Here is a 26,160-nt window from a genome sequence, read left to right on the forward strand (position 1 = left end):
TTTAGCGCCTTTTGGAAGCAAGCTCTTCATATATTTCATGATATCAAATAAACGGCAGTACATCGGGACTCGAATCAAACAAGCTTGCTTTCATGTAGGTCCCGTCATACTTCTCTTTGTTCATCCCCATTTAGATTTCGACCAGTTATCATTACCATTTATGTGTTATTACCAAGTACATTTGTATATTGTTTGTTTTTGCACATTGTTCACAAGGTAAAAGAACTTGTATTATTATTTCTGATGTAATATTCATATACGAGAAGTATGAAAATAAATGAATTGAATTGAATTGAATTGAATTGAATGGAAAAATAAATTTTCCATTCTATATAGCGGTACGTCGATAAGATATCACCCCTCCTTTTCATCGGGGCGGAGTAATATTTCAAAATCTAGTTTACAGGCAAAAATGTGTTCAAAAACATGTGAAGGTGTTAAGGCGCTTTCAAACCAAATACGGTAGATTGTCATAACACATATCACATCTTCGTTAGATCGCGACGATTTAGGTGACGCCAACCTTTCTTGCGTTGAAAATCAGAACCAGGATTTACCAAGTTACAAGTAGGGTATTCTGTATTCCTTCTTTTTCTTTAAACTCATTCGTATCCCCTGAAATTTGGAAACATGGTCTAAGAAGCATATTTTCTGCAACGTTTCAGTGTTATTTATTTGTTGTCGTCCGATCTACACATAAATTCTTTGTGCTTAGGTCTCTTAAACCTTTTACTTCGTGCATTGTGGTTGATTTTGCAATGTTGTAAAAGAAAAGAACAAATAATGATAAGGCAAAACATGAATACATATTTGACTTTTTCGAAGATTCAATTTCTCTATTAAGAGCTTTTTTTTCAAGATTCATACACTGCAAAAAGTCCGGTGTTAAATAGTGAACACCAAGCTGGTTTAAATTTTCGGTGCTCATTTATGGTGTTAAATTAACACCTACGGGTGTCATTTCCGAATTTTAAACTGTTTTTTGAAGAGTTTCCTAGTAACTACACTTCTTGTTGATTTTTAATTTAAACAAGACGATCAAGAATTTTACATTAAAATACTAGATTTTTAAAAAAATGTGAAAATAAATTTACACCAAAGTAACACCAGCTGGTGTGGTCCCTTATTGAAGCTGGACGGGTGTTAAACCATTGATATTAACACCAGCAAATATCAAATCAACACCATGTGGTGTCATTTTTGAATTAACACCTGTACAGTGTAAAAATAACACCAGGTACAGTGTCAAATCAACACCACGAAGTGTCAGGTGAACACTTTTCAACACCATCACAGTGCATTTTTAACACCTGTGGGTGTGGTCCTTTATTGAAGTTTGATCGGTGTTAGATTTAACACCCGTGGTGTTAAATCTAACACCGATGTTTTTACAGTGTATCTTAATTTCTCAATGTCAGTCATCTGTGCTGCATAACTGAGACAAATTCAAGTTAACTATACGAGATCAAACATATTTGATGTCACCCTATGAAATCTCATCCCCGCTATGAGGTATTATTTCATTAGATATCGGAAATAAGAATTGAATGAACCTACACAATTTGAATGTTTTGGTTTTTGTTTGGTTGTTTGAGATATGTTATCACACTGTTGTGAGACAATATAGAATGAACAGATTTCCCCCTACAGCTGCTGCGTGTTAGGCTTACCATGGTGAGATATAGGCTTTAAACCTATTACACAAATTCCTACTCTTGAATATCAATTTCCAGTGGAAATATATGGTTTTAAAGACTATTATTACCTTAAATAATGAGCACTGTATCAGGTGCAAGATTTTCAAAATCTTAAAAACTGCTACAATAATAACTGGAGCTGGGAGTTGAGACAAGTTCGTATAAGTTTTGAAAATTAAAATTCTCTATGTCTGTTTGAAATTGGCTCCCGTTTTATGGTTTCCCGATCACTGAGGTGTTGTAAGTAAATACTGTTGATGCCATAAATTTCTGTTATCTTCGGGATGTAGAGATGTGAGATGCTTAGAAAAGGTTAACTTCAAACATATCGAACTTAGAAACTGAACCTAATTATGTTAAGCGTTGATTTGTGTTCTTTGATGAGTAGCTTATGATGATGACAAATTGTGATATCGCTGCTACTCTCTGGGCCTTTTATGTAAACCTACAAACATTAGACACATACACATACACACACACACACACACACACACACACACATAAACACATACCTGAAACCTTTGTCCATACTTTATAGTTTCGATGACTATTGCTTCTTCTCTTTTCTCCGAATAGAATAATAACTCATTCTTTTTCTCTTCATATTCTTCTTTTTCGGAGTAAATGGTATTGTAATGCTATACATAAGAGTACTGATTGATTGATTAATTACTTTATTGTCCACTCTGCAAATTCTTTGTACATAATTGGATATCTCAACAAAATAAACATTAAATACATCACAGGTACACCACAGACATATCACAGAATACGAATGAAACTAACTCTATATTAACATACAATAACATATGCACCATAACAACATGGCATTAACCCGACATTTACAACTAAAAATATTGATATATAACACTTTTATACAATTATTCAACTTATAAATACATTCATTGATATCCTTTTCTACAACCCATGCAGTCTTTTATCGTAGCGAGGCTTCGAAGCAAAATGGTGGGAGAATAGCTAATAGTTTTCATGATGTCTCGACTGCAAGAAGGAGAACCGCCATTGTAATTATTTCAATTTTATAGCGCCTTTCCTTGTCTCGGGGCGGATTAATATTTCAGAACACCGTGGCAGCAAAGAACTTCAAAGCTAAAAAGCTTTGTAAGTGGTAGTGCGACTTTACCCTGCATGATAAGTTTGTAATGTACATCACATCTCCGTGTGATCACTTGTCGGTAGCACCTGCCATCAATAAGTTGGCGCCGGTCTTCTTGCCCAGAGAGTCAGAACCGGAATTTACAGGGCTGCAGGTAGGAAACTGTGCATTCTTTCTAGTTTCATTATAGTGTTTGTAGCTTTTGGAATTATTGACTCTTTTGCACATTAAAACAATATTTACAAGTCTCTCCATATTAATGGACATTAGACGTATACGTACATGGCTTGGACGTCACGACTTACAACTATACCCGCCAGTACAGCTATGATTTTGCGATATGGAATCATTCGCGTCTGCAGCTGCCCAGCGTGGATAAAATCATTCCATTGAAAACCATAATTATGAATTTATCAAACCAAATGACCTGCACCGTAGCACCATCTTCATGATGGTGCTATTCCACCTATTAAGAGCATTCAGAACTTCAGTAAAAGTAAAGGTGCATTCACATTGCATTCGACACGACAGCACGACACGACACAACGACACGACACTTCGACACGACATTCGATTTTCCGTTCACACTATGCACGACACGCCCATAAATGTCGTGTTGGATGTCATTCGATTTGTAGTCCATGGGTGCGTTTATCAACTCCTTTTCTCGGCAGAAACAGGTTATCCAAACAGCTTTCAAGGAATTTTTACGAGTTGATAAACGCAAAGATGTTTTGAAAGCCCTTTAGGAAAGCCTTTTCGAAAGCCCCAAATTTGTGGCTATCCAAACAGGTTTCCTAAACAGGCTTTCAGAAACCTGTTTGTAAAAGCCTTTTGGAAGTTGATAAACGCAAAGCTTTTTTGAAACGGCTTTGTAGTCTTGTACTTCAGTACTTGTACCTCTCCTTGGGTTGAATAGCGCAATGCAGCTTTGCAGTGACAGGCCAGTTAAAAAAAATTGTGTTCGCGAAGAGAGTTGATAAACGCAACTATTTTGAAAGCCGTTTCTAAAGGGCTTTGGAAAGGGCTATCGAAAGCCGTTTAAACAGGGGAAAGTTGATAAACGCAGCCAAAGTCTCATGCCGCCACTCAGAAATATTTGAAGTATGTGCTAAACTGGAGCTGTCTCACAGATAGGAAGGCAAATGATTCATGTGGCATTGCATCATGACTCGTCACTCTCAAAGGAAGATATGTCTTTATGATGGTAATTGCTTTTCGCCGTCCCTTCTTAGAAAACAAGCGGCACATTAATAGTACAGGCAGTCAGGGCTTTGGAAAGGGCTCTCGAAAGGGCTATTAAAAGGGCTTTCCAAAGGGCTATCGAAAGGGCTATCGAAAGCCGTTTACACAGGGGAAAGTTGATAAACGCAGCCCATCTAATACCATTACCATGGCAACAAACAATAAAAATGGCGGCCCCCGTATTTGATGATGAAGAAGCTGCGATTATCGCCTGCTCGTATTTGTAGTAGGAAGAAGCGAATGAGTGCATGAGATAAACCAAAAAAAGGTCATCGCTGGGGGAATATTCCCACTTGGTGAGAGAATTACTGAGTCATGAAGACAGGTTTTATGGTTACTTCAGAATGGGTGTTGACGAGTTCACGCAACTCCATCACCTCATCAGTGACGACATAGAGAAGCAATCCACCACTTTCCGAGCGGCAATATCTTCCCTCGAGAGAATGGCAATTTGCCTTAGGTGAGACTGATGAATTATTATAAAAAGATGCTCCATATCACCACCTTCGTAGATGATTAATGAATGTTACACTTTTTGAATAATAATATTAGAATATAATGTATATTTACTGACACTCTGTAGTATTTTGTGTTCTTTGTTTCATACACGTGCAGGCACACACACACACACACACACACACGAACACACACACACACATACACACGAACACACGCTCATACACATACACACATACACGCACATTCGTTTCACCGCTGGATATGGACACAGTTGCTAACGGATGAACACCACATTCTATATGTCACGGTATTGCAATCATTGGAAACCTGTGACGCACAAGTCAAATCGTCCTGTGCGAGCTTGAAACATCATTGGAGATGAGAAATTAATAAGACTGACTTTATCAATTCATCACATTTTTGGTTTCTACGTTATTTTAATCTCCCTAAAACATACAAACGAACAAACAAACAAGCAAACACTGATCGTTATGAGATCAACTCAGATCATATTACACTTCAGAGTAAAATTCATAAACAAAACGAAAGAAATGCAATTTTAAATTTTCACCTAGGCCTATATTTCAATGTTAATTGAAACGGCATAAAATCACCACATAAATTTACAGGTCAGATTCAACAGTGGCACTGAGTCTGATTCTAGTTGGACATTGAATTTTAATAGTCCTATATACAAGTACATGTACATGTATTTTCTTTTCCCATATATACAGCAATTAGACTGATTTCTCTAAAACCAACTTTCTGAATATTCCATGTGCTATTTCAGACGACATAAGATTTTTGATAGAACGCCATCTAACCCACTACGGACTGTCACTCCCCTTTGATACTGCATTAAAATGAGATCAGAAGTATACAAAATTTAATTGAATCGGCTAACAAATAATTGCCTTCCATCTAAAGTTATTGCCGAGATATTGATATATTGCAAGTATATTTTCGTCACTGTTTTATATCAACAAATCAATATGATCTCATCTTGAAATTGTACTCTAACAAGGGAAGGATGTCTGGTAAACATGCACATTGATAAATAATGCATTATGTACAAACACAGAATACACCAGTTTCATACCTGTAAACAATGAGACCCAAGGGAGGGAAACACATTGGACTTCAAATCCCACAAATTGGATCATCAGATATTCACAAAAATAAGAAACTTGTAAAATAATGCTAACTTTACACTTAAAAATCTGAATTATGAATCAGGTGGGAATGATATGGGAATTTACTCACAAAGATACCACAGTACCTTTAAAATCTGATTTACATTTTAAAGTTTTTTTTTTTAGTACAATATTATACTCTTCTTAAAGGACCTATGTCAACCTAGAGCATTTGCTCATTATAACCCACCTCTCTATTCATACCTTTTCAACATCTAGATCACATTATAGTCTAAAAGATCTGCGTGTTATAAGCAGTCTCAAAATGCTCGAGCCATTCGTTACTATAACATATTAAAATTTTCTCTGTGAGAAAGTTATAAATCTGCAAGTGAGACTTTAAATTGTAGTTACAGTCCAATGTTACATTGGCTCATGTGAATTGTTCAGATACTGTAGGCAAAAATGTTTGAGACCGATGAAATTGTTCCCTACTTCGGTATGAGTTAACAATCTTTGTTCATTGAAACAATGAAGGGTATATTGAAAATATGTAAATTGTTCTTTTCATCTGAAAAATATTTTAAGGGCAATATCTCTGAATGACTTTTTCGGGGTTGGGAAGATAAAGTTCATAGACCACACACAAATAAATGTATGCTTTAATATTCTTCGTACAGATACTTGGCAACAGGTGACTCATTTGCAACTATGGCATATAGTTTCCGAGAAAAGTTCACTGAATACTTTTCCACCCCAGCAGGCGCAGTATCCTAGCAAACAAATGCACGTTTTGGAAAGGCCAAGTAAAGTAATTTGATAGTTGGTGTCTCTCTTGGCTTTAACATGAGATTATTATACTGTAGAGAATTACATCCAAAAGATGCAAGTTTTGGGTCAAGCAGGATGTCTTTCATCTCCCTGAATGAACTTATTTTCTTGAGGTTGTAAAAAGCAATGGTTTGAATATGTTTCACTTGATATTAAGGATCGCATTTCAACTGAGATCCAGAATTCACATAATTTAAAAGGGCAAAGTAAATTACACGTATTTACCTCCACAAAATGGTGATGAAAATTGGAAACAAAATACCAGTCGTTTAAATACTAAATATGAGGGACTTTACTTTCTCTACATATCTTTGACAGTAAATGGAGTTAAATCACAGTCGAGGCAAGTAACATGTGGTGTTCCACAGGGCTCAGTCCTAGGCCCTTTATTGTTCCTTATTTATATTAATGACATTATCAATTCATCTAGCTTGTTTACTTATTCGCTTTTTGCAGATGACACTTGCTTACTTGCCCACCACAACTATTTGTTACCCTTAATAAACTCTGTAAATGATGAAATTGGTAATATATTTGAATGGTTTTGTTGTAATAAACTATTATTGAATACTAGCAAATCTCAATATGTTGTATTTAGATTAAGAGGGAAAAGAATCCAAAATGACATTGTTCCACTTGTTATAGGCGGTAACCAGATTGATCGAAGCCAAAATGTACGATTCCTAGGCTTTATAGTCGATGAATATTTATCGTGGAAAGACCACGTCAGTTACGTCTGTACTAAAGTTTCTCGTAGTGTTGGTATCATATCCAAGTTACGTCTCTATTTACCAAAAGAAACCTTAATTACTCTGTATAATGCCATAGTTATGCCTCATTTAATGTACTGTAATGTAGCTTGGGGAAATACTTATAAGACTCATATAGATAAGTTGATTGTTCTTCAGAAAAAAGCTGTAAGGTATATTACAAATTCAAACTTTAGAAGTCCACGTTTGCCATTGTTTATTCAACTTCATATTTTGCCATTTGAAAAATTTGTTATCTTGAGTTGCTTGATTTTTATGTTTAAGACACAAGGTGATCCGAAATCTTTCATGAAGGATGCGTTTGTGTTAAATTCTACCGTTCATGCTTATAATACGCGTAAAAGTAATCTCATTCATCAACCCTTTGCAAGAACTCAAACTGCCCAAAATTCATTTGTATATGTTTGTATTAGAGAATGGAATAATTTGCCATTGAGAATTAGGTCAGCCTCATCACTATCCAACTTTAAACGTACATGTCGCATTTATCTTGAGGGAAATTTGTAAAACAAGAATGATCAGGGAAGCTGAATTTAAAAGTATAGTAAAATAGAAAGTATCTTTCTGCAATTTCATGTAAATTGTATGTGTGTGCATGAGAGTTTTTGTGACACGTGTTTGTATGATTGAATGTGTGTGTGTGCGCGTGTGTGTGTGTGTGTGCTTGTGTTGCATCTGTCCTATGTAAATATGTTACTATTATACTTCTTGTTAATATGTTTAAAACTTTAGTATGTTTTGCTTTGTTTTATATGTTTATCCGGGACCCCTTTTTTACAAGCTCTGCTTCTTTTGGGGTCCCAAACCATTCATTATTCTTAATGCTGTATCCTTTTTGTAAAATGTCAAATGTTTAATGAATTGGTTAAATAAACTTGAAACATGAAACTTGAAATGATCAATAATTCTTATTTCAATTATTAGACCTTAAAGCTTGCCTTCTAGCCACCCCACATAATTGAGGAAAAAATTATTGTTCCGATTGGTTTTAACATGCTTGTACATGTATATGTAAAAGAATGAAATAAAGTTTCATAAATCGTGATGAGAGTACATTATACGATTACTCATTTAGATATTCAAAATGACTGGTCAACAAATGATTGCTCCTCTCTCCCCCCCCCCCCCCCCTCAAAAAGTGAAATTTAATGTCATAACATCCTAATTTCTCTCCAATTTTTCATAAATGTTGCACTATTCTGTAGGGGAAAATTGCTTTCCTGTGTAAATAACCCAGACCTCCAGTACTCTTAATTCCTTTGTTCATAGTATTTAGGAACAATAATACGTCAGGGTAGCGGACATGGTGAAAATAACATGTACTATGTCCTCTACACATTACATTACTATTTTTCAGAAAATTTTCTATCAACTGCAAAATGGACGAAAACATGCTTTTGTTATAGCTACCATTGCAGATGACACGATATGTACATGTAGTACAATTACAAAGACTTAATAATGTACTGCGTATGCACATATAAAGTGTGACGGCAGATAAACAAATCATTGGACGTTTATCCATGATAAGATAAATCATTGGAATCAACCGAACAGTTACACTGTGTGCTACCATTTCCAATCTGAGTTGAAACAACTGGTGTATTATAATTATGGAGAACTCCCCATATTGATCTTGTAATTTAAAAGATAACTACTAGACCAGTTCGATTGCTGTGCAGTCGCTGCTTCTGTTGCTGCTGCTGCTTCTAGCAGTGTTGCTGATGTTCCTGAAAGTGCAGATGCTAAAGTTGCAAGTAGAGGCTCTGCTGCTACAGTGGTACGTAGAGGCTCAGTTGCTACAGTTGTAAGTACAAATAGAGGCTCTACCGCTAAACTGTCGTACTTAGAGGCTTGCTACTTCAAGCGGTGCTGCTGATGTTTCTGGGGATTCAGCTGTTACAAATCGATGTTGAGGCTCTGCTACTGCTGTCACAAGTAACGATACTGCTGGGGAAGTTTTAAGCAATGCATCAATGAACAAATTATGTGAGCATCCTGAGGGTAGAATCTACAAGATTTATACTAGATATACTTGCAAACATCTATCATGGGCACTAGAATATACAGTATATTACATGAACATAAAGCAAATTATCAGTAATTGATTTTGTTTTGGACTGAGAAGAGACATTGACATGATAAGTAATAATCAATATCAGACTTTTAAAGAAATAAAGTGGAAAGCTAACAATCTTCAGCATCCTACAGTCATTACAAACTACAATATAATTACAACATTCATTTTATTCATTACACAGAATTGAATATTTATATTCAAATGGTAATGCAATGAAAGTACATTGTACCTACATGATACTATGCATAAAAATCTCTACATACCTGGTATTTTAAAATGAATAGAAACATAATTTTCTTGATACAGTTATTGATCTAGAACAAATCAGTACCGGTAACTATGTATTCAAATTACCTCAGGCAGAAAGAGGAATGCCCTCATCATCCGACATTCTACGTCCATCCATGGGCATGTTGAAGACTTGAAGCACCCTCCCTTTCCACCAGCCATTTTCACTTCTCATATGTACGCAGGAACCTCGTTTGCAGTTTGGTCCGTTGAGCATGATGGAGGTCACTTGAGCTGACAGGATTCATAGAACCGTCCCTCTTCCACTTGACAAGAACATCTATGCCTACGGTGGTTCAAAAAATACAAAAACTTGTACGGACAATTTCAGTAAGAAATTTGACAGTTGTGTAATACACTATGTAATAAAACATTACATGTACTTGCAGGTTTGAAAAAAAAAATGTGAAGAAGAGTATTTCTTAGAGTTAAGCACAATTTCAGAAGAAAAAACAAATAACATTCTTCACAGGCAATCAACTACAACACTATGTGAGACAAAATGAAAATAGCTACAGCATACCTATTTGAACTGCAAATTGTCATCAAAGTCTGCTGATCTGTGAAGAGCACAGTAATTCAAGTGCAATTGGTTTGAGCTTTTACACCTTGGGGTTGGCAAAGGTAAATAATGATAACTGATACGCATTGATTAGAAATGTGATGTTTTTCACGTAAAAACATAAAGTGCTTGCATTTTTCTCTTTTTCTGGTTACAATCTTTTACTACATTGAGTAGCATTCAACATTGATATAAATGAAATAATTACAGTAAGGCCATTAAAAACTTGCCCCAAGTATGCTTGGGCAGGTGTCTAGGGAAGAGCTTGTAATATCAACATCAGCCTGTCATCACCAGGTTAATATCTACATAAGATATTTGACAGTAAAGTTAGATAAGATCCACATTACAATAAATGTACAAGTATTACATTCCAGATATCAAAACAGTGATTTCTGTCAAATTACATGATATAGTCCAATCATCTGTTCCACTGACAGTAATAAACAACCCATTCCATGTACTACTATGCAAACAGAGAAATGTTTGTTAATACCTGGTACCCGGTACACTGTATGACCCACAAGTACCGGTAATCACTTATTATGAATCAAACTTACCATTATAGGCAGAAGGAAAAACATCCTCATCACCACCACTCTCTGCAGTTGTACGTAGAGGCTAGTCTGCTGCTACAGTCTGACAGTCTCAGCTGCTACAGTTGTAAGTTAGCGTCATGCTGCTACAAATGTACAGTTTTACGGTACCGGGTACCATGCATAGAGGCTCTGTTGCTACAGTACCGCAGTACGTAGAGGCTGTGCCTCTACAATTGTATGCAGAAGTTCAGCTGCTACGGTCGCACTTTATAGGCTCTGCTAATGCTGCTGTTGCGTCGAGAGGTGCTGCCGATGTTCCTGGGATGTTAGCTGCTACAGTTGTTATGGTAGCGGTGCTGCCTTTGTTTGTGGGGACTCGGCTCCTGCTTGTAGTGGTGCTGCTCCTAGAATTATCCCCTAGATATAAATCAGGAAAATTATGTCTGTGTTATAAATCAGGGCACAAATAGGAAAATTTATATAAAATACAAATCCTTTTCTGGATATAGGCTTATAAATACATGTACATGAGTGTTAAACAAACTGTGAGTACCGGTACCGGTACCAGTAATCAACTTTGTTTAATTTTTCTGAAAGTTCACTGATATTTGTGTACCTGGTAAAAGTTACCGGTAATCAAAATAAGTACCGGTAAATATAACCTAACGAACGTTAGCTCTAGAGCCTATAAATTTACTGTTTATGCAAGATTTATATTAGACAGTATTAAGGCCAGAGTAGCTTTCCTCAGCTTAAGGAAGCTATGTAACTATAACGTTAACACTTAACACAGTTGAACACTAAACAGTCTCTTCATGCAATCTCATTCTTACTTAAACTATCTTCTTTCTTTTTTTAATGTGACAACATGAATCTTTATTGAATACAATAATGAATTACTTGTACAGAGGGCCTTCTTACAGTTCTACCTGGGTATTGGCAATTGCTACACGATATTTTTCTAGTTAAGAAATTCTACGATACTTTAGGTTTTTTTTTAATGCATCAAGGTTGTATGGGAGGCTTGCTTTATCTCTGACCACGAATAAGGATCCCCTTCGACAAATTTCTACTAATTTAGAGTGGCTAGGGTCTAAAAAAGCACTAACTATACACAGCCCAGTCGCTGTACATGGTACGTCATAGCGTAGTAACATCGTTTGTCTGGTCAGGCTAAAAAAGCACATGACATACGGTAATACGGTACTACACAACACAAGCAAGTTACTGCGACCAGCCCCATATCATGATACGTATACGCATAGCGTATGGGGCTGCGGACTGTAGCATTCAAAATCATGACTGGGTAGTATCGCGGACAAGTAAAAGTTAGATAGAAATGCATTTTATGATTTACACAAAAACATCATTTTGAATTTAAGTTAATTTAGATCTAGAGTCTAGATCTAAAATAAATGTCTTGATTATCATCACATTTAATTTCAAAACAACGTCTATGACATGTTACGAAAATCATGCACCGTTGCGGCGTCGGTCTAGATCTAGCCCAACCGGTAACCAGACGCTGTTACTACGCTGTGCGAAAACGTATACGTACAGCGACTGGCCTGTGTATATTTAGCCTAGATCCTATTACTCTAACTTGTTAAAGTAAATGATCATGATGTGTCTAAGACTCTTCAGTCTGTCCGAATTTTTATAAGTTCAATCTCATGAATTGGACTTGGAGTTGTTAGACACACATTCTTAATTTTTTAAATTTAAAGTTAATGTTTTTTATGTTACTGACACTCCCGTTCTGATTGTCTTACCTTTGAATTGTAACGACTTCGAAAGTTCGAAGGCAGCTTGACTTGGAAGTTGGAGTTGAGGGTTAACTTCGTAAAAAGTTCAACAATTCTACAATACAAATGTTAGAATATCTCTGGTGGTAGTCTGGAGATCGAGACTGGATGGAGAGTCTGGTTTGGGGTAGTCTTTAAACAAGGCGACTCGCTCTGCGTGCCCCCGTATAGCGCGTTTACCCCACAAACCTGTTGGCCGGCGAGTGGAGCGAGCCTCGCCGGCCAGCGTTTTTTTTAAAGACGGCACAGATTGGGGCATGGCGCGTGTTAAACCTATAGGAAAAACGTTGGGTTAGGGTTTTTGGTTATGGTTATGGTTAGGGTTAGGGTTGGGGTTAGGGTTAGGGTTTAGGGTTAGGGTTAGGGTTTGATGGTTAGGGTTAGGATTAGGATTAGGGTTAGGTTAAGGGATAGGGTCCCCGATAGATTTTTAGTTTCCCCAATCTGTGCCGTCTAAAAAAAACACGCCGCCGGCCAACAGGTTTGTGGGGTAAACGCGCTATACGGGGGCACGCAGAGCGAGTCGCCTTGTTTAAAGGCTAGGTTTGGGGCCGCCGCACCGCCAGAATGTTTGATTTGACGGGCCGTGACACACTAAATTAGGCTAACTCACGTGATGTGCGCAATGTTCTTCGCGAGCTCCGGCCGTTCCTTCTGCATACTGACTGTAATCGTTATCTGCACAACTTTAATACTTTGCACTGACTCCAATGTTTTAACAACGCAGTTTCTTACATATGGGACTGAAAAAGTTAAGCGATTACAACTTTGGTATTTGTATGTGAAAGTCCATAGAGAGGCTTCGCCTGTTTCCCGCTTCCAGCGACACGAGCAAACTTAACAAGAGGATACTTGTTTGTGATTGGCTAAAACTTTACCCCCGCGAAGAGTGTCGTGTGTCGTGCTTGAAAAATCGCTCTGTGAGCCGCGATTTGCTTAATCGACAAATTATGTCGTGTCCTCGTCGAATCAGGAAGGACGACACGACATGCTTGAAATGTGAACGGTCTCATTGGGTTTGCACTGGAGTAATTTGTTTTTGTCGTGTGTCGTGTCGTTGTGTCGTGTCGTGCTGTCGTGTCGAATGCAGTGTGAATGCACCTTAACACGAATGATTGAGACGTACACGTACGTAGTCGAAAAACATACGTCACAGTTGAAGGTGTCTTCCCACGAGCTAGACACCAACGAGTCATGCAGCTCACATTGAAATAATATGCAAATAGTGAATGGTCACGAGTGCAATGGTACGAGATTTCGCACGAGGTGAAAGATAGAGGCGCACTATTCAACGAGGCGCAGCCGAGTTGAATAGTGCGCCTCATCTTTCACCGAGTGCGAAATCTCGTTCCATTGCACGAGTAAAGACCATACATACTATTTGATTTATACAACGTCCAAGTAGATCTTTTTGGTCTAAGTAGGCCTAGAAGTCTATAATGTATGAAAAATATAGCCATACTTACATACTGTGGATCCACTACGATTCTCTTTCTGGCTTGTGCAATCAGTGTAGATACAGGTCACAGCTACACTAGCACTACGTAGGCCTACGTACGCGCATGCATGTACCGCGCACGTACACTGCGCTAGCTGCATGCGATCCTCAATATGCAATACACAGTACACGCAGTACCGTACAATTTCTGGAACCGTGGAATAGAACGAAAAAATCGAACCAAGTTGCACGCAAAAATAGAACCAAAATTGGACGGCGCGTTGAATGGAGTATATACTTATTGAGTATATACTTATTGAATAATATGTCACCAACAATCCTCCAATCAAATTACAAGGATCTACTTGGACGTTGTTTAATATGAATTATGCACCGACATGTATAAAGCCCACGAGTCATGCAGAGTTTGAGCTAGTACAAAGACCCAAGAGGTATAGATACTATTCAAATTAAGAACAATGAACTCGACGCTAGAAAAACGGTCCACCAGCTCGACAGTACCTAAATTCAACCCCCGAAGTAATGTCGAGCTTGTGATTTTTTTTTTTTTGGATATTTGATCGTCTTCATCTCATGGGTCTTATTTGCTTTGTGTCTACCTCATGGACAATATGGCTCGTGAGCTTGTTTGATACTTAATGTCGAGCTTGTGGGCTGTGTTAACTTGTTTTCGTGGCCTGTTGGTAGGCACTCGAAAGCTGTATAACTCGTGGTTTGTATTACTCGTGAGCTGTATGACTCGTGGGCTGTAGGAATCGTTGACTGTACGACTCCTGAGTGTCGAGTTCGTGACGTGCACTCTAATGCAAGAGCACATGTGCAAGATGTTAGTGTATGTCAGGTTTTTTTTTCTTTCTTTTTTAATCTAACTAACCTTGACAACTCCAAAGTCAACATCACGGAGGACATGATATTGGTACTGATCATACCTAATCCCTGATAAGTGGCTTATTCCTGATGGGTAATTTAATTGCTCTGCCCAATCAATTATCCCACTACTCTTAAAATGGGTGTTTTTGCACGGAGTATACAAACTCTCATTGCATATCGCGTTACTGAAAGCATTTTTCTTACTCGCTCAGTTTTAGCCTCGCAAAACAACCTATCTAATTACCCCTCATTCTTTTTTATCTGAGGAATCTTATATAGGCGATGTTGATTATTTTCTCACTTATCATCCAGACCCCCAGAGCAATACAATCTACAAGATGAAGGTGTTTAAACAACTTCTCTTCGGACTGGTTACATGCATCCATGCATTTCACCGAGGTGAGTTTATTAACGTTATAACTTTGTTGGTAAAGTGGTGAAGCAGATAATGGAACTGTAATGTAAACAAGAAAATAACTTTTCTAGTGGAAAATCTTTATACTGCATTTTTGCTGCTACATAACTATTAAACGCTCCACCTGGAATAGATGAAAAGGTGAACTGGTACAAAAAAAAAGGTTCTTTTATATGTATATACGCATATTATGATATGTATGTGTTATCCTGCATCACAAAAAGTCGCCAGACATGAATTTTTAGTTAAGGGCAGATTCTGAAAGAGCAGACCTGAAGCTTTAAAATTTCAAAATGATTTATAATTCAATTCAAATGGAATCCAAATGGAATCCCCTAACCTATACTAAATACTGGAAAGGAAGCACACATTGTGGTAAAGGAGGAACTTTAGAAAAGAGGCTCGGAAGTACAGTGTCTATTCAAGCGCTTAATCTTTACCAAGCTGTGCAATGAATGGGACAAAAATATGATATAACCCACCGAAGCAACAACAATGAAGAGACTATCAGATGAAACTGAAATTAAAGATGTTGTATAAGCACATTCTGCCCATGATTAATGCCAACTTTCAAAGCAGTAGCGTCATCCTTTCAAAAGTTATTAGACTTGAAAGTGAAGAGTGTGTAAAGGATTTTTGAGAAATAAAAGGGGACCTGATCATTTTATTCTCCCCCCCCCCCCCCAAAAAAAAAAAAGTTGTAGAAAACTGCTGAAAACACACTTTCCCAATCATGTAATGAGACCGAAATAAAGAATAATGTAGAATAGCTCTTTCAGAAACTATGAAAAAGTCAGGATTGACTCGCGACCCATTTCATCTTTTTTGAGTCCTCACGTAAAATCAAGAGGCGCCACTGTTTTGTTGGTTTTGTGATATACTGTCATATATAATATGCATAGTTATATATATACAATGCTGAGATCATCATCCACCTGAATTTCTCCAGTAAAGTCATAAACGATTAATATGTATTGTAAAACATTAACATTATTTGTGGGAGGATGATATATCAATTCATACCAATTAAATTTAAATTTCAAAAGTTGAGAGGTTTTTAATATCTCGATGCCACCATCGCTCGAAAAAACAAACAAACAAAATCAAATATTGTCTTCTATATTGCTGCATTCCCTCCAACCACATTCGTTAAGCTTTTGACTAAATAGTGTCGCTACAAAATTTCTTCCCGATGTAGATTGCTTCGCAGAAACAGCAGAAGACACGTGTGAGAATGGCGTTTTACCACCTGAACACCTTTGTCCCCTTATCGTCTCCGAGAGGACGGGGTTTTTTGTTCAGTCAACACCTAAATACATTCCACGTGACCATCCTCATTATGACGTCATGGTTCCAGAATCAGCGAGAGGAAAGACGAACCTATACTGTGCTCATCCTGGTAACTTAATTGTAGCCTGTCTTCTCAACTAAGCAGTATATACTGCGAGTTGAAGAATACTAACAGCGTTACGTTTGATTTTTCCGCGGAATAGATTCTGTGTGTGTGTGTGTGTGTGTGTGTAAACTACTAAACTTTGCAATATTTTGGGCCTGCCGAATACGAATCTGTTTGTTGCTATTAGATAGTAAAAATTAGGTCTTTTGAAAGAAAAAAAAATTGTCTACAAAGTTTATTGCATACAAATATAATTATACACACATGAATGTATGTGACCATGCACCACAAAACCAACAAAAAGCCGCCAGACATGGATTTATAGTTAAGGTCAGATTCTGAAAGAGCGGACTCTAAGCTTTAAAATGAAGTATAACTCAATCCAAATGGAATCTGCTAACCTATCTAAATATTGGAAAGAAAGTACACACTCTGGATAAGCGTGAACTGAGAAAAGAGGCTCTGAAGAACAGGATCTATATTCAAGCGCTTATATACCAAGCCGCGCTAGCTCTGCGATGAATGGAACAAATAACAGTATGATAACCATCAGAGCAACAACAATGAAGGGATGTTCAGATTGAGCTGAATTTGCGCACGCTTTATAAACACATTCTGTTGATGATCAATGCCAACTTTCAAAGCAGTAGCAATATCCCTTCTAAAGTTATTGGAGTTGAAAGTGATGAGCATGGACAGGGTTTTTAAGAAATGAAAAGAGGACTCTTCGAGAAACACCTAATCACACTATTCTACCAAAAAGTGTTCCAGAAAAACTGCTAAAAACCTAATTTCCTTTTCGTTTTATGATCCTAAACTTAAGTATAATGTAGAAGAAGACTTGCTCTTTTATAAGATATGAAAAAAGTCAAGATTGGCTAGGTTGACCTATATTTCACCTATTTTCAGCTCTCACACAAAATCAGTGCGTGCGACTCTTTGTTCGTTTTGTGATGCACGGTCATATACATTATACATACATATATATATATATATATATATATATATATATATATATATATTATACATATGTACATATATACATATAATATATATATATATATATATATATATATATATATATATACATATTATATGTCATGTGTGCATTTAGGGTCTAGGAATAGTACCCCCTGGAAAACCACCCTCCGGATAACTACCACCCGGATAATTACCCCCCAGGACAATTCCCCCCTAGGGCAACTACCCCCCGGACAACTACCCTCCAAGGGCAATTACCCTCCAGGGTAATTACCCCCTAGGACAACTACCCCCCGGACAACTACCCTCCTAGGGCAATCACCCCCCAGGGCAATTCCCCCTTAGGAAATCTACCCCCTGGATAACTACCCCTCGGATAACTACCCCTGGATGACTACCCCCGCGGATAACTACCCCCTGGATAATTACCCCCCGGAACACTACCCCCTGGATAACTACCCCCAGGAAAACTACCCCCTGGGTAACTACCCCCAGGAGAACTACCTCCTGGGTAACTACCTCCAGGATAACTACCCCCCGGATAACTACCCCTCGGATAACTACCCCCCGGATAATTACCCCCCGGATAATTACCCCCCGGATAATTACCCTCCGGATAACTACCCCCCCCCCGATAATTACCACCAGGATAATTATCCCCATGTTAATTACCCCCTCCTCCGATAACTAGACCCCAGATAACTTCCACCCGATAACTACCCCCTCCGATAACTCCCCATGGATGATTACCCCGGATAAGTAGGCCTACAACTTCCCCTCCCATATAACTATCAAGAGGAAAATTACCCCCAGGACAGTGCACCACGTCAATTACTCCCTGGGTAACTACCTCCGGGTCACTGCCCCCCCCCCCCCCCCCCGACTCTTACTTTCAATAAAAAGGATATCATTACTACAGAAAACGAAATTCTTTGTATTATTTGCCAGGAATCACGGAGATGCCATACTGAGACATCATCTTATGAAAACAACATCTAAAGGATTTACGATTTGTATCGTTTGCATTTAGGACGATTTACGTACAAGCTTAATTTCTCTCTCTGTATTTTGACTCTATGTTCATAAAAAAACGAAGCTGTCCCTTCATATCCTACCCGGTAATCCAGTAAATGTCAATGCCTTTAACCAAAACGATTTTCACTAAATCTGTATTTTCTTTTACTGTTCCGAAATTTCGGATTTCTCTTGATAGCATAGTATAAAAGAAGTTTAAAGTTCGAATGCCTTTACCATTGAACTAAAGACATTTTGAAGAAATGTTACACTTCAGAATGAGTTAAACTTTTTGCAATATTTTTTTAACCACAATTGTCTATCGTTTACCACAACTCCATGTAACACTTCTTTATTTTGAGGAGCTTATATCTCATGCCTCACGTGCCCTGGTTTTGACCCATCATCTTCCTCCTCCCTCTCGCTTTTCTCTGTCCACCGTGAAGGTAGTCTATTCCTGTCATTCATAACTCACCTTTCCTCTTTCTCTCATTACAAGGGATTTATCTCGTGTGTGTTCATGTGCAGTGCACTCCCGTTAAAACGAAATGTTCAGGACCGGCAGTTTTTTTTTTTTTTCGTTTTAACGAAATTTCGTTATAACCGAACCAATAATAATATGCAATGTATAACGAAAAGAAGGAAACCACGCATAAAAATTGTGTTTGTTGAATCCTCATCATACGCTGGAAAGCTATGTGAAATGGGAGATTACCTTTCTAATTTCGTTAAAATATCACATTTTAAAAAGAGCATAAAGTTGTTTGTGTTGTCACACATGTGTAGAAAATGACGGTGTACGATTTGGTTTACAGTTCGCTATTCCAAAGGTTCTTTTCTTACTAAAGTACGTTACTCCGAAGGCTCCTTATTCCGAACTTTCGCCATCCCCGGGATTCCGATGGTTTGTTTATGTAAAGGTTCGCATTTCCGCAGAATCGTTATTCCGAGAGTTCATAATTTAGATCAAAATAATATATTGTTCATTTTCCGAAGGTTCGTTGATCTGAAAATTAAATGAGGTTCGTCATTCTGAAGGTTTATAAATCAAAAAAAGAGAAGGGATCACTGTTCAGAGAGTCCGTTGTTCCGAAGGCTTTTTCATCCGAAAATGAAATAAGGTTCGTTATTCCGAAAAAAATTTTGTTAATGAAAAAAAAAATGAGAAAGGTTTGTTATTTCGAAGATTTATTTATCTTAAGACGATTATAAGAATTGCAATTCTTAAGTTTTGTTAGTGTACTCTCCTTTTTCCACCATGGATTAACGATACTTTTTGTAATGTTCCGATTAACGAACGTTTTAAATTCCTGTCATTTTCGGACTAACGAACCGTATAAGAATAAGAATAAGGACCATAATAAATTATTTTACTATCGGATTAACGAACCTTTGGAATAACGCCAAAATGTGCTTAATAACAAACCCTCTTTCATTTCCGAACTAACGGACATTTAGTTGTATCAGAATCTGTGTGTTTTGTATTAAAGGACTTCGGAACAATGAAACAAACCTTATCTGAACTCAGATTACTGTATTACAATAACGCAAGTTCCCCTCGGAAACTGTGCGTGATACACGGAGTGAACATTCAATGATGCGTTCGCTCATGCAGAGACGCTTTAAAAATGCTTGTTCCGCTACGCATTTTCGAATGCGATCCGCATTTCGTTATAACGGAGCACATTTCTTCTGTTTTTCTTTGTCAGTGGCGCTCAGAAACGACTTCGTGATAACGAAAATTTTGTTATAACCGTCTTCGTTATAAGCGAATTTTGTACCATTTAATGGCGACAATTTTGGGACCAGAAGTTTTGCTTCGTTATAACGAAATTTTGTTATAACCGTGTTCGTTGTAACGGGAGTGCACTGTATCTTTATTTGTGTACTTCGTCTCTGTCTTAATGTGCTTTCTTTGTATTGTTTCATCAATTTTGTAACTATTTTACTGTTATACCGTTAACGCTCATTTCAGAATTGCCCTACCTGCATTATTGGGCATTAACAACTAGTATATCAAGGATGTGGGAAGAGATTGTCACCTCCTTGGTATGATCACCGCAGAGCATTACCTCCCTTGACAATTACTCCTTATTAAAATTAGGCTCCAAACAATCACCCCTCTTACAATAACTCTCCCCCAGAAAAGTACGTCTCTCATTGTTATTTTCGGACAACGTTTGCTATTTGAATTGAAAAAAAAAATTTCATATCATCTGGTTTTGGTCGAGACCTAACTTCAGATTTTAAACATCTTTTGGGTGAGATAATTAGAAACCCCTTACGAAATATTAAAGAGCATGTTATTCCAAGAAGGATTCAAGTTTTTGTGAAAAAAAACCCTCTTGAAATGGCCGGGATAAAACAGAGCAGCCCTATAATGTAAAAAGGATTCTGTCAACTACAACTCTCTATAGATCTATTCAAAAAGACTGTGCAGGACAAAAGACTTCGTTAACAACTGGGGGTGTTTTGTAAAGAAGAAAGAAATACCGTTAAACTCGTAATATTTTACTCTGTCTAATGAGACTAACTTATATTTGAACTGGATTTCCCCTTAAAGTGTCGAGAACATTTAATTTGAAAACTAGCACAATTCTACTTGTATGTAAAACAAGCTGTAATTTTACTCTTATGACAGATTAGGGCACCGTTTGATAAAAGTTGCCAGTTATGACATCTTGTTAGTCTCTAATAATTTAAATAAAACCATGGGTTCTGCTTGATTGATAAGCTCGAGTCACTGACTTGTTACCATGGACCTGCTTTGATCGACCTCCAACGATTGGTAATGGAACTGACAGCTTGTCAGGACTGATAACTTTCATAAAACCGTGTCCGAATCCTATCAGAAATTATGGCTTCATATCGAAGGGTCCCTCGCTAATGTTAAGGGAATATGAATTGCAGTGAAATCAACTCTCCTTTTCTTATGTTTATCATCGAATGTGTTATAACGGTAGAAAATGAGAAGCCATAAGAGTAATGATGACAGTGTAAGAGAAAGGTTCATCTTCTGATATGGTGTTATGAACTTATTGAAAAATTACAACGGGTGGTAACTTTCGGGGGGCGGGGAGGGAGGGTTGTCCAGTAGGTAAGTATCAGGAGGGGGCGGGGGGGGGGAGTTCAGGGTATGGTTATGGGGAGGGGGGTAGTAATCCGGGTGGTAGTTATCCTGGGGGTAGTTATCCGGGGAGTAATTATCCGAGTGGTAGTTATCCTGGGGGTAGTTATCCGGGGGTAGTTATCCGGGTGGTAGTTATCCTGGGGGTAGTTATCCGGGGGGTAGTTATCCCGGGGGTAGTTATCCGGGGGGTAGTTACCCAGGGGGTAGTTATCCCGGGGGTAGTTATCCAGGGGGTAGTTATCCGGGTGGAAGTTATCTGGGGGGTAGTTATCCGGGGGGTAGTCATCCAGGGGGTAGTTACCCAGGGGGTAGTTATCCAGGGGGTAGATGTCCTAGGGGTAATTGCCCTTGGGGGTAGTTGCCCTGGGAGGGTAGATGACCGGGTGGTAGTTGTCCTAGGGGGTAATGGCCCTGGAGGGTGATTACCCTAGGAGGGTAATTGTCCGGGGGGTAGTTGCCCTAAGGGGGAATAGACCTGGGGGGTAATTATCCGGGTGGTAGTTATCCGGAGGGTAGTTGCCCAGGGGGTAAGTGCCCGGATACGGTGCATTTATATCAAAAAGTATGTAAAAAACGGTTCTAGGAACAGTACCCCCTGGAAAACCACCCTCCGGATAACTACCACCCGGATAATTACCCCCCAGGACAATTCCCCCCTAGGGCAACTACCCCCCGGACAACTACCCTCCAAGGGCAATTACCCTCCAGGGTAATTACCCCCTAGGACAACTACCCCCCGGACAACTACCCTCCAGGGGCAATCACCCCCCAGGGCAATTCCCCCTTAGGAAAACTACCCCCTGGATAACTACCCCTCGGATAACTACCCCTGGATAACTACCCCCTCGGGTAACTACCCCCTGGATAACTACCACCCGGATAACTACCCCCTGGATAACTACCCCCCGGAGAACTACCCCCTGGATAACTACCCCCCGGAGAACTACCCCCTTGGTAACTACCCCCCGGAGAACTACCCCCTGGGTAACTACCCCCAGGATAACTACCCCCCGGATAACTACCCCCCGGATAACTACCCCCCGGATAATTACCCCTCGGATAATTACCCCCCGGATAATTACCCCCCGGATAATCACCCCCCCCCCCCCCCGGATAATTACCCTCCGGATAACTACCCCCCCCCCGATAATTACCACCAGGATAATTATCCCCATGTTAATTACCCCCTCCTCCGATAACTAGACCCCAGATAACTTCCACCCGATAACTACACCCTCCGATAACTTCCCGAGGATGATTACCCCGGATAAGCAAGCCTACAACTCCCCCTCCCCTATAACTATCAAGACGAAAATTACCCCAGGACAGTGCACCACGCCAATTACCCCCTGGGTAACTACCTCCCGGGTCATTGCCCCCCCCCCCCCATCTTACCTTTAATAAAAAGAATATCATTACTACAGGAAACGAAGTTCTTTGTATTATTTGCCAGGAATCACGGAGATGCCATACTGATACATCATTTTATGAAAACAACATCTTAAAGATTTACGATTTGTATCGTTTGCACTTAGGACAATTTATGTAAAAGCTTAATTTCTCCCTCTGTATTTTGACTCTATGTTCATAAAAAACGAAGCTGTCCCTTCATATCCTACCCGGTAATCCAGTAAATGTCAATGCCTTTAACCAAACTATTTTCGCTAAATCTGTATTTTCTTTTACTGTTCCGAAATTTCGGATTTCTCTTGATAGTATAGTATAAAAGAAGTTTTAAGTTTGAATGCCTTTACCATTGAACTAAAGACATTTTGAAGAAATGTTACACTTCAGAATGAGTTAAACTTTTTGCAATATTTTTTTAACCACAATTGTCTATCGTTTACCACAACTCCATGTAACACTTCTTTATTTTGAGGAGCTTATATCTCATGCCTCACGTGCCCTGGTTTTGACCCATCATCTTCCTCTTCCCTCTCGCTTTTCTCTGTCCACTGTGAAGGTAGTCTATTCCTGTCATTCATAACTCACCTTTCCTCTTTCTCTCATTACAAGGGATTTATCTCGTGTGTGTTCATGTCCAGTGCACTCCCGTTAAAACGAAATGCTCAGGACCGGCAGTTTTTTTTTTTCGTTTTAACGAAATTTCGTTGTAACCGAACAAATATAATATGCAATGTATAACGAAAAGAAGGAAACCACGCATAAAAAAAATTTTGTTTGTTGAATCCTCATCATACGCTGGAAAGCTATGTGAAATGGGAGAATACCTTTTTAATTTCGTTTAAATATTACATTTTAAAAAGAGCATAAAGTTGTTTGTGTTGTCACACATGTGTAGAAAATGACGGTGTAGGATTTGGTTACAGTTCGCTATTCCAAAGGTTCTTTTCTTACTAAAGTACGTTACTCCGAAGACTCCTTATTCCGAAGTTTCGCCATTCCCGGGATTCCGATGGTTTGTTTATGTGAAGGTTCGCATTTCCGCAGAATCATTATTCCGAAAGTTCATAATCTAGATCAAAATAATATATTGTTCATTTTCCGAAGGTGCGTTGATCTGAAAATGAAATGAGGTTCGTCATTCTGAAGGTTTATAAATTAAAAAAAAAGAAAAAGGTTCACTAGTCAGAAAGTCCGTTGTTCCGAAGGCTTTTTCATCCGAAAATGAAATAAGGTTCGTTATTCCGAAGAAATTTTGTTAATGAAAAAAAAAAATGAGAAAGGTTAGTTATTTCGAAGATTTATTTATCTTAAGACGATTATAAAGATTGCAATTCTTAAGTTTTGTTAGTGTACTCTCCTTTTTCCAACATGGATTAACGATACTTTTTGTAATGTTCCGATTAACGAACGTTTTGAATTCCTATCATTTTCGGACTAACGAACCGTATAGAATAAGAATAAGGACCATATTTTATTATCGAATTAACGAACCTTTGGAATAACGCCAAAATGTGCTTTATAACAAACCCTCTTTCATTTCCGAACTAACGGACATTTAGTTGTATCAGAATCTGTGTGTTTTGTATTAAAGGACTTCGGAACAATGAAACAAACCTTATCTGAATTCAAATTATTTTATTACAACAACGCAAGTTCCCCTCGGAAACTGTGCGTGATACACGGAGTGAACATTTAATGATGCGTTCGCTCATGCAGAGACGCTTTAATAATGCTTGTTCCGCTACGCATTTTCGAATGCGATCCGCATTTCGTTATAACGGAGCGCATTTCTTTTGTTTTTCTTTGTCAGTGGCGCTCAGAAAAGACTTCGTGATAACGAAAATTTTGTTATAACCGTCTTCGTTATAAGCGAATTTTGTACCATAGACTTTAATGGCGACAATTTTGGGACCAGAAGTTTTGCTTCGTTATAACGAAATTTCGTTATAGGGCCTAACCGTGTTCGTTGTAACGGGAGTGCACTGTATCTTTATTTGTGTACTTCGTCTCTGTCTTAATTTGCTTTCTTTGCATTGTTTCATCAATTTTGTAACTATTTTACTGTTATACCGTTAACGCTCATTTCAGAATTGCCCTACTGCATTATTGGGCATATTAACAACTAGTAGCAAGGATGTGGGAAGAGATTGTCACATCCTTGGTATGATCACTGCAGAACATTACCTCCCTTGACAATTACTCCTTATTAAAATTAGGCTCCAAACAATCACCCCTCTTACAATAACTCTCCCCCAGAAAATTACGTCTCTCATTGTTATTTTCGAACACATTAGCTATTTGAATTGAAAAAAAAACCAACATTTTTTCATATCGTCTGGTTTTGGTCGAGACCTAACTTCAGGTTTTAAACATCTTTTGGGTGAGATAATTAGAAACCCCTTACGAAATATTAAAGAGCATGTTATTCCAAGAAGGATTCAATTTTTTGAGAAAAAAAACCCTCTTGAAATGGCCGGGATAAAACAGAGCAGCCCTATAATGTAAAAAGGATTCTGTCAACTACAACTCTCCCTAGATCTATTCAAAAAGAGGGTGCAGGACAAAAGACTTCGTTAACAACTAGGGGTGTTTTGTAAAAAAAAAAAAATACCGTTAAACTCGTAATATTTTACTCTTTCTAATGAGACTAACTTATATTTGAACTGGATTTCCTCTTAAAGTGTCGAGAACATTTAATTTGAAAACTAGCACAATTCTACTTGTATGTAAAACAAGCTGTAATTTTACTCTCATGACAGATTAGGGCACCTTTTGATAAAAGTTGCCAGTTATGACATCTTGTTAGTATCTAATAATTTCAATAAAACCATGGGTTCTGCTTGATTGATAAGCTCGAGTTACTGACTTGTTACCATGGACCTGCTTTGATCGACCTACAACGATTGGTAATTGTGTGGAACTGACAGCTTGTCAGGACTGATAACTTTCATAAAACCGTGCC

At 38.2% G+C, this 26,160-nt stretch overlaps 1 long non-coding RNA gene across 2 annotated transcripts; it reads right to left on the bottom strand.

Annotated features, from left to right (window-relative positions):
* Positions 1-9,019: 9,019 nt before the first annotated feature.
* On the bottom strand, positions 9,020-10,803 carry LOC139736588 (uncharacterized). 2 transcript variants are annotated; one of them, XR_011711265.1, is made up of 3 exons: positions 10,743-10,803; positions 9,687-9,906; positions 9,020-9,199 (listed from the first exon to the last, which is right to left on the bottom strand). It is a non-coding gene; the product is annotated as an uncharacterized lncRNA (long non-coding RNA). The 2 variants fall into 2 exon arrangements; XR_011711266.1 differs by having other exon boundaries at positions 9,020-9,202.
* Positions 10,804-26,160: the final 15,357 nt, after the last annotated feature.

Source organism: Diadema antillarum, unplaced genomic scaffold, assembly GCF_040938485.1.
Source record: "Diadema antillarum isolate AM-2024a unplaced genomic scaffold, OU_Dant_1.0 scf00000028, whole genome shotgun sequence".
NCBI lineage: Eukaryota > Metazoa > Echinodermata > Echinoidea > Diadematoida > Diadematidae > Diadema > Diadema antillarum.